Source organism: Oryctolagus cuniculus, chromosome 5 (genome assembly GCF_964237555.1).
Source record: "Oryctolagus cuniculus chromosome 5, mOryCun1.1, whole genome shotgun sequence".
Classification (NCBI taxonomy): domain Eukaryota; kingdom Metazoa; phylum Chordata; class Mammalia; order Lagomorpha; family Leporidae; genus Oryctolagus; species Oryctolagus cuniculus.
The window spans coordinates 166,366,753-166,375,813 of NC_091436.1; the positions used below are offsets into that span (position 1 = coordinate 166,366,753).

Below are 9,061 nucleotides of genomic sequence, written 5' to 3' on the forward strand. Positions count from 1 at the left end.
ACTGAAGCCAGGCGAATCCTTACGCGGCACACCAGTTTTTGCACGACACACAGAATAACGCGTGTTGGCAATGCCCTCGGTCAGCTGCAGCACAGGTACCTGGAGCCGTGCCCGGGTGGCTGGTTTGAGTGACTTGCTGTGTCGGACACTGTGGTCTCGGCTTGTGGGGTTGTTGCCACTGTGTGTTTTGCTGCTAGGGTCACCCCTCACTCCGGCCCTGTCACTGGAAACACGCGTGCCTTGGGTTTCTTGGGCTGACAGGCTCAACCTGCAAGAGCGAGATCCTTGTCTCTGCAATTCAAAGGCTTTTCTTCCAGTTGCAGAGTGTGCAGCCCAGGGCGAGTCAGAGGACGTCCTTTCTCTACTTCCCCTTTGACACCAAGGACGGACTTGCGTCACTGTCACTTCGTCAGGTCTCTTCCCTTTCATACCGTCTTTCAAAACCTCCCAAAAGGGTGCTGCCAGGCATTTTATGGGACAATGAGATGAATTCCAATGATGTTAATTTGGCTTGTTTTTTAAGAAAAAGGTTTTTATTTATTTATTTGCTTATTTGACTATAAGAGCAAGAGATAGAAGGAGAGAGTAGGAGAGACAGACATAGATAAATCCTCCATCTGCTGGATCACTCTCCAAATGGCCACAACAGCCAGGGCTGGGCCAGGCCAATGCCAGGAGCCAGCAGCTCCACCTGGGTGAGTGGCAGGGCCCAAGGACTTGGGCCACTGTTTACTGCTTTCCCAGGTGCGTGAACAGGAAGCTGGTGGAAAAGGGCAGCTGGCTCTTGGGCTGGTGCTCTGGATGTGACGACGAGAGTTTCACAGGCAGCGGCTTGGCCCCAGACGAGCCGTCTTCACCCACGTCGCCTCCCCCCATTCTTGCAGTCGGCCGTGGGGCGTGACTGCTATCTTGCCATGTCAGACGCTTCCCGGTTAAGTGGTTCAAGTTCGCAGGTTAACCAAGCGACAGCCCCTGCGTCTCACCCACACAGCTGGATGCATCAGTGCTGTTTCTGGGTTAACTCTGTTCCACATTCTTTTCATATTCTGCAAATTAACACAGAGTCACTTAGGTGGTACTGCCTTGGCTGTCCTCTCTCTGCAAGGCTTCGTCCGCCTCTGGTCAGCTGGGAGGGCGGGGAGATGACGGGGTCTGAGCTTTTGTGGAAGGTGACGTCCAGGAACAAGAAGGCAGTGGGCCTGGGAGAGCTAGGGAGAAGCAGGACGGACGACTCCTGGTGTCTGGGGAGGAAGCAGAGCCGGGCGGAGCCTGTAGGTCTGAGACAAGCTGGTGACTGAGCTGGGATCAGTGGAGCAGAAAGCACGGGGCCAACTCAGCAGCCGGGGCGGATGCAAATCAACCGAGGTGGGTGTCTGTCTTCAGACGAGAGGATAAAGCACACGCGCTGCAAGTGGAGCGGAAGATTCAGCAATGAAAAAGAATGAAATTCTATGATTTGCAGCAAAATGGTTGGACCTGGAGGATATAAGCCTGATACAGAAAGACAAATGTGGCAGAGTCCCCTTTATGTGTAGAAACTAAAATTAAGAAAATCTCAAAAGGAATGCTTGTGTGTTCCAGCTTTGCTTCAGACACAGTGTTCTCAGCGATAAAAAAAAAATGAAACCTGTTGTTTGCAACAAAATGGATGCAACTATAAAACATCATACTTAGTGAAATCAGCCAGTCCCAAAAGGACAAATACCATATGTCCTCCCTGACCTGTGGCAACTAATAGAGCACCTAAAAGGTAATCTATAAAAGTGAAATTAACACTTCGAGATGAAATGACTTTGAACAGCCCCCGTATCAACTGTTGAGAAAGTTTTTTTTCATACTATTTGTTTAACTCTTTATTTGGTACAGAGTTCATCTTATGTGTATGAAGTTAATTGAAATAGATCTTAATAAAAAATAAGAATGGGAGTAGGAGAGGGAGGAGTAGGGAGGGCGGGTACCGTGGGAAGAATCATTATATTCATATTCCTAAGCTGTATTTATGAATTACATGAAGTTCCTATATCTTAAATAAAAGGTTTCTGAGAAAGAAAAGCAAACACAGTGTTTTGTCCAATTTTATTTTAAACAAACTTATAAGAATTAAATGCAACTATAGTTTTAATGATTTTGTGACTTTTTAAAAAATGCTATGTGAACTTGGACGTCTTTTGTCATTTATAGCCCTTGGTTAGTTTCCTGTAGGACTGGAGCCTTTTTCTTTTTTACTGTTGAATCTATTTAGTAGAGCCATTAAGCCTCTAAAATGTAAATTAAAAATAAGTGATCTGAAAAAAAATTAAGTAGAAAAAAAACCCAGAAAGCACGGTCAAGCACTCAGCGCCGAGGGCTGTGGAGGGTTCTGCAGGACGTGCATGGGAGGAGCCCGCTGAGGGTGCCTGGGGTGGCCGGGGGTGCACTTCCCGAGAGGAGGGGGTCAGAGCTGGGGACCTCAGAGGAAACCACAGGAGAGAGCCCACTGAGGGTGCCTGGGGTGGCCAGGGGCGCACTTCCTGAGAGGAGGGGGTCAGAGCTGGGGACCTCAGAGGAAACCACAGGAGAGAGCCCACTGAGGGTGCCTGGGGTGGCCGGGGGTGCACTTCCCGAGAGGAGGGGGTCAGAGCTGGGGACCTCAGACGAAACCACAGGAGAGAGCCCACTGAGGGTACCTGGGGTGGCCGGGGGCGCACTTCCCGAGAGGAGGGGGTCAGAGCTGGGGACCTCAGAGGAAACCACAGGAGAGAGCCCGCTGAGGGTGCCTGGGGTGGCTGGGGGCGCACTTCCCGAGAGGAGGGGGTCAGAGCTGGGGACCTCAGACGAAACCACAGGAGAGACCAGGGATGGAGAGACGGGGAGCAAGATGGAGCTGGCACTCTGCCTGCGAGAGGTGCGTGTGGACGGCTATGGGGGGCACAGGGAATCCCGAGGACAAAGACGGGGGGAGGCCAGACAGAACGGCAGTGACCCCCAAGTGTGAGTGTGCGTGTGCCCGTGTGTGCATGTGTGTGCCCGTGTGTGCCCATGTGTGCATGTGTGTGCCCGTGTGTGCCTTGTGTATTTGTGCATGTGCGTGCATGTGTGCCCATGCGTGCGTGTCTACCTGTGCCTGTGTGCATGTGTGTTTCTGCATGTGCATACGTGGGTGCCCTGCATGCATGTGTGTGCCCGTGTGTGCATGTGTATTTGTGCATGGGTGTGCATGTGTGTCTGGGGGTACCCATGCCTGCATGTGTGCATGTGTGCCCATGTCTACCTGTGCCCATGTGTGCATGTGTGTTTGTGCATGTGCATACGTGGGTGCCCTGCATGCATGTGTGTGCCCATGCATGTGTATCCGTGCACATGCATGTGTATGCCCATGCATGCGTGTGTGCCCACGTGCATGCATGTGTATTTGTGCATGTGTGTGCCCATCTGGGGGTACCCATCCATGCATGTGTGCCTGTGCATGTGTGTGCACCCGTGTGCCCACGTGGTGTCAGGCACAGCTCAACGCCCATTCCAGGGCCTGCCCTCCTTCTTGGCCTTGGGTACGCCCGGGGGGAAATGGCACAAACAGAACATGAGTGCGTCCACGTAGCTACATCCTTGGAGAGGCCTGACTGGTGCAGTGACGTCACCAACCTGGAACTCCTCTCCCTCTGGAGAGGGCGGGGAGAGCCGCAAATCAGCCTTCAGGGCCTGGGAGTTGCAATTCCCTATTTTTATGCAATTTTCTTTCACCTTCCTTGAGTGCACTCAAAAGTGCTGATGTAGCAACATCGATTGCATCCTCTTTTCCTTTTAAAGCAAAAAGTCTGTTGAACTTGTGTTTGTTTTTGCTATGTCAACTGCAATCCCCCAAGAAAACCAAGGCAAACACAAGTTCTTCAGAACTCACCACATGTCTGTGGTCGCCCGGACGACTCCGGGTGCCCACGGAGCTTGGGAAATCCTTGTCACTTCTCTTCCCGGGGCTGCAGGGGGCCGGGGAGAGGGAAGCGCATTCAGTGGTTCTTCGGCCAAGACTCGGGGCTGCTTGCACTTAGCAGGCTCACGTGCAGCACCCCTGGGGGCTCCAGCCCAGTCGGCTCACCCCGGACACAGGACTGTGTCCAAGGCTGGAGCTCCTGGCACGATCACCACTTACTCCGTTGGTAGAGGAGAACTGCCAACCACACAGAAATTATAGTCTCTGCACATGTGGGTTTGGGATTGGAACAAGCTATTTTATCCTGGAATCATTTTCTAGGAGCTTAAAGTGCCTTCTTCTTTAGCGAGGGCTGCTCTCTGCCACGTTACCAGGGTGCACGGAAGGCGCCGGGAGGAAAGATCTGGAAGGCGACATCTTGAACGAGGCAGTCCCTGGAGCCAGCGAACGAAGCTGTGGAAACGTGCAGCGCACAAACAAGATCCTTGCAAACCCAAACGAGAGGCGGCAAATGCCCGTACGTTTGGGACACAGCTGTTGCTAAGACTCCCAGGGTGCAAGCAGCAAGTTTTTACCGATGGCCCACTGCTTGGGTTAGAAACCCGAGAATCAGGCCGGCGCCGTGGCTCACTAGGCTAATCCTCCGCCTGTGGCGCCGGCACACCGGGTTCTAGTCCCAGTCGGGGCGCCGGATTCTGTCCTGGTTGCTCTTCTTCCAGGCCAGCTCTCTGCTGTGGCCCGGGAGTGCAGTGGAGGATGGCCCAAGTGCTTGGGCCCTGCACACCATGGGAGACCAGGAGAAGCACCTGGCTCCTGCCTTCGGATCAGCACAGCACCAGCCATAGCGGCCATTAGTGGGGTGAACCAACGGAAGGAAGACCTTTCTCTATGTCTCTCTCTCTCACTGTCTAACTCTGTCAAATTAAAAAAAAGAAAGAAAGAAAAAAAGAAAAGAAACACACAGGCTCAAGAGGCCGGGGGAGAAGAATGGGAGGCCAGTGTTTAACTGGGACAGAGCTGGATGATGGCGAGAGTTGCCCAGCCGTGTGATGTACCAGGGCCATTGGATCGTACGGTTAAAAACGGTGAAGGCGGGAAATTTCGAGTCGTATGTATTTTCCCATGGAGGAAAAGTCTAACTCAAGTGGGCAGAATTCTAGGGCGGCCCCAGGACCCCTCCCCTGGTACAAGCGCTCTGTGTAAGCTGCCTGTGAGAACGCTCAGCCCTCTGATTCCACAGGGACCACACCTGTGGGTCCGAGTCAGCAAGGACCGGAAATAGAGGAGGGAAAAAGCCCGTCTGTACTGCACATGTGGGTTTTTTCCTCGTTGTGACTCTCTAAACAACACAGGATCACAAAGTGCTTCAGAGAGTGTGTAGAAAAGGAATTAAAAGGAAAGTTTATTGTGGTGGAAACATTTTTGCAATGTATGCATGTAAGGGGTCTTCAAAGTTTGCAGGACATATCGTGAAAGAGCTGTGCGTGGATTTCCAATTCTAAAATAAACGCACTTTAAAAAAAAATTATTTGAAAGAGTTACACAGAGAGAGGAGAGGCACAGAGAGAGAGAGAGAGAGAGAGAGAGGTCTTCCATCTGCTGGTTCACTCCCCAGATGGCTGCAACGGCCAGAGCTGCACTGATCTGAAACCAGGAGCCAGGAGCTTCCCCTGGGTCTCCCCAACACGGGTGCAGGAGCCCAAGGACTTGGGCCATCTTTCACTGCTTTTCCAGGCCATAGCAGAGAGCTGGACTGGAAGAGGAGCAGCCGGGACCAGAACCGGCGCCCTCATGGGATGCCCGCACTGCAGGCAGTGGCTTTACTCACTACACCACAGCGCCAGCCCCAAAAAACTCACCTTTGAATTCCATGTTTCTATCATCTTGCTGGAGTCCCCCAGGTGTGCATGATGTGCACACGGCATTTTGTATAAGTACTCTTGAGATGATTTGAAGTATATGGAGGACATGTGCATATTATGCAAATACAGGGACGGCACTTTGTTATAACTGTTTATTTGAAAGGCAGAGTGATGGGGTGGAGAGAAAGAGAAGGAGAGAGAGAGAGAAAGAGAGAGAGAGAGAGAATCTTCCTTCTGCTGGGTCACTCCCCAGATGGCCACAACAGCTGGGGCTGGGCCAAGTCCGAGCCAGGAACCCAGAGTGCGATCTGGGTCTCCCGAGTGGGTGGCATGGGCCCAGGCACTCAGGCCATCTTCTGCTGCTTCCCCAGGTGCATTAGCAGAGAGCGGGACAGGAAGCAGAGGAGACGGGACTCCCCCTGGGCCTCCCATACAGAATGCCGGCGGTGCAGGCGGCAGCTTTGCTCACCGCGTCATAACCCTGGCGCCTGCGATGTCACTGTAGGAACAGGCCTTGAGCATCCGTGGCTTTCGGTACAGGGGCGGGGCGGGGAGGAGGAGAGACCTGGAGCTAACCTGCTGTGGGCATGGAGGGACGCCCACAGCGGCATCACTCCTGCCATGTGGGTTATTTACCCGGAAAGGCTAAAAGGGGGTTGCCCCTGTAACCAAGGTCCCCTGGTCAGTTGGCCCTGAGTCAGTCGGATTACCCGGGGATGGGCCTGGCCTACCTCTAACCAGGGCTTTCTAAGTAGAGGAGTTGGAAGCTGCATAGCGGCCTCCACCCCCCACCCCCAGCCCGGAGGAGCTGTGCCTTGTGGGAAGGGCCATGTGGCAGGGAGCGGCAGGTGGCCGCTGGGAGCTGTGCATCTCCGCGGCAGACGCGAGGCCCTGGATCCTACCAGCCACCTGCCAGCCTGCGATGGCACCCGGAGACAGAGTCGCAGCGCGTGCTTGGGCCCCCGACCCGCGGGAACTGAGCCGAGCCGCGTCCGTGGGGCCTGCTGGCCAGCAGCAGCAGCACATGAAGACAGCCTCCCGTCACCGCGTGGTTCCCACGGGCGTCCGCTCCCTCGCAACCCACGCACGGTGGCGGGGTCTCTGCCTGGGGTGGGGGTGGGGCGAGAGGCCAAAGCAGAGCATTGCGTGGGAGGCAAGCTGCCGACGCCCTCGTTTTACTTTGATTCAACAAATAAAAAACGGACAGGAGTGCAAAGGAAGGCCCCCAGGGAGTTCCAACCCCGCATTCCATAAAACCCATTAACCCTCACCAGGGACAAAAGGCACGGTTTTTAAAAAAATCCACTTTAATGCACTCTGCTAACTCCTCCAAGGGGGGACCCAGAGGGTTGGAGCTCTTGTCCTCACGCGGCCAGGCACGCAGTTTAAGTCTGCTGTGAGGAGAGAGATGCAGGCCACAGCGCAGACACGGAAGCTGGACACCGGCTGCCGGGGGGCATGGGTGTCTCGGCGACCACAGGCAGCCACGTGGCCTCCCAGCTTCTGTGCCTACGAAACCCACGGGCCCCACTGCAGCAACACCGGGGGCAGCAGCAGAGGCTGCGGCAGTGCAAGGGGCGCGCGCCTCTTGGTTGCCCACGCGTGTTCACCCCTGGGCAGGCATGGACTGCAGTGGGGCAGGGAGAGGGCGGCCGGCCCTGGAGTCCCAACCCCACCAGCTGGCAGGGGCTGGGGGGGGGGCCCGAGTGCACCCAGCCTGTGAGATGGGTGCCATCGGCGCCTGGGCTCCAGAGCTGGGCTTTTTTTTTTTTTTCTTTTCTTTTCTTTTTGGTCACAGTAGCACAACAAGACTAGGATAGGCATGATGTCGCGAAGGTACCCATAATAAATCCAGGTAAATGAACAAATCAGAAACGCCAGTCCTGAGACCACAGGAGGCTGTTGCCCAAGGAGTACCTCTGAGACTGATTCGAGATACATGGGAGGGGCGGGCGTCTGCCCTCCGGGCTGAGACCACACGGGGTGGGGGGGTGGGGGTGGGGGTGGGGATGGGGGGGGGTGGGCCCTGGGTCTGATGTCCGGCTCCCGCTCCAGCTCCTGCTCTTACCTTCCTGCTAATGCAGACTCTGGGAGGCAGGGGTGATGGCTCCCCAAACTGGGTTCCTGCCCCCCGAACAGGACAGGGAGATGCAGGTTGAATTTCCAGTTCCTGGCTTCAGTCCAGCCCAAGCCCAGTCACTGCGGGGGTTTGGGGAGTTAACCAGCAGACGGGAACTGTCAGTCCCTCAAATACACACACACACACACCCCCCCTCAGAAATGGCTTTCTCCTTTGATTCTGCGGTTCCTCTCCAAGGTAACCCCATATTCCTTCATGGTCACACAAGTCCACATTCACTGCCGTGACTCCCCACTCCCCCCACTTTTCATTGTAACTGGGGAAATGCCTTAGCTACACTGCTTTCCATCGCTGGTTCTTTCTGCTTTTCATTTCAAAAATTGTTGCTTTAATCTAGGAATATGTAGGTTCTTTTTTTTGAAAGTATTTATTTGCAAGGCAGACTTAGAAAGCAGAGAGAGAGAGAGAGAGAGAGAGAGATCTTCCATCTGCAGGCACACTCCCCAGATGGCTGGGGCTAGGCCAGCCTGAAGCCAGGAGCTGGGAACTTAACCAGGGTCTCCCACAGGGGTGCAGGGGCCCAAGCACTGGGCCATCTTCCCTGCTTCCCCAGGTGCATTAGCAGGGAGCTGGATCGGAAGTAGAGCACCTGGGGGATTTGAATCAGCTCTCATATGGATGCGGACGTTCCAGGCTGGGGCTTAACCTGTGGCACCACAATGCAAGCCCCTAGAATACGGGTTTAAAATCATCTCAGGGAGACGCTGAGAGAGGCTAGCGCACAGAAGATATAAAATGTGGGGAATGCGCTCAGACACCACTATCTCAAGGTCAGAGAGCATGGCGGATTCAACAGGGCCTTAGACGCCTACAGCACAGATTCTAACCCGCCACCGGGTCACGCGACTGAAACATCTCTGTGCGTCCGGCTGCATTCGACGTTTTTATGCTAGATGGCCTCTCTCTCTCTCACCTAACGCACACCATCATTGAATCCCAGATGTCCCCCTGGTTTGCCTTAAATTCTGCTTGCACGAACCTTACCCACTCGCTGGGTAAGCTGGGAGCAGCCCCCAGTTAACTTGCTACAGAAGCATCACCAGACGCACTGTCACGTCAAATCGCTTCCGTAAGCCATCTGTCGGAACGTTCTGGATCCTCTCCAAAGTCCTGTCTTGTGAGACTCCGATTTACACACACCAGATGTCCCAC

At 54.4% G+C, this 9,061-nt stretch overlaps 1 long non-coding RNA gene across 1 annotated transcript; it reads right to left on the reverse strand.

The window, feature by feature from the left end:
* Positions 1 to 738: 738 nt before the first annotated feature.
* Positions 739 to 7,537, reverse strand: LOC138849844 (uncharacterized). The gene is made up of 3 exons (XR_011389065.1): positions 5,767 to 7,537; positions 3,878 to 4,360; positions 739 to 1,405 (listed from the first exon to the last, which is right to left on the reverse strand). It is a non-coding gene; the product is annotated as an uncharacterized lncRNA (long non-coding RNA).
* Positions 7,538 to 9,061: the final 1,524 nt, after the last annotated feature.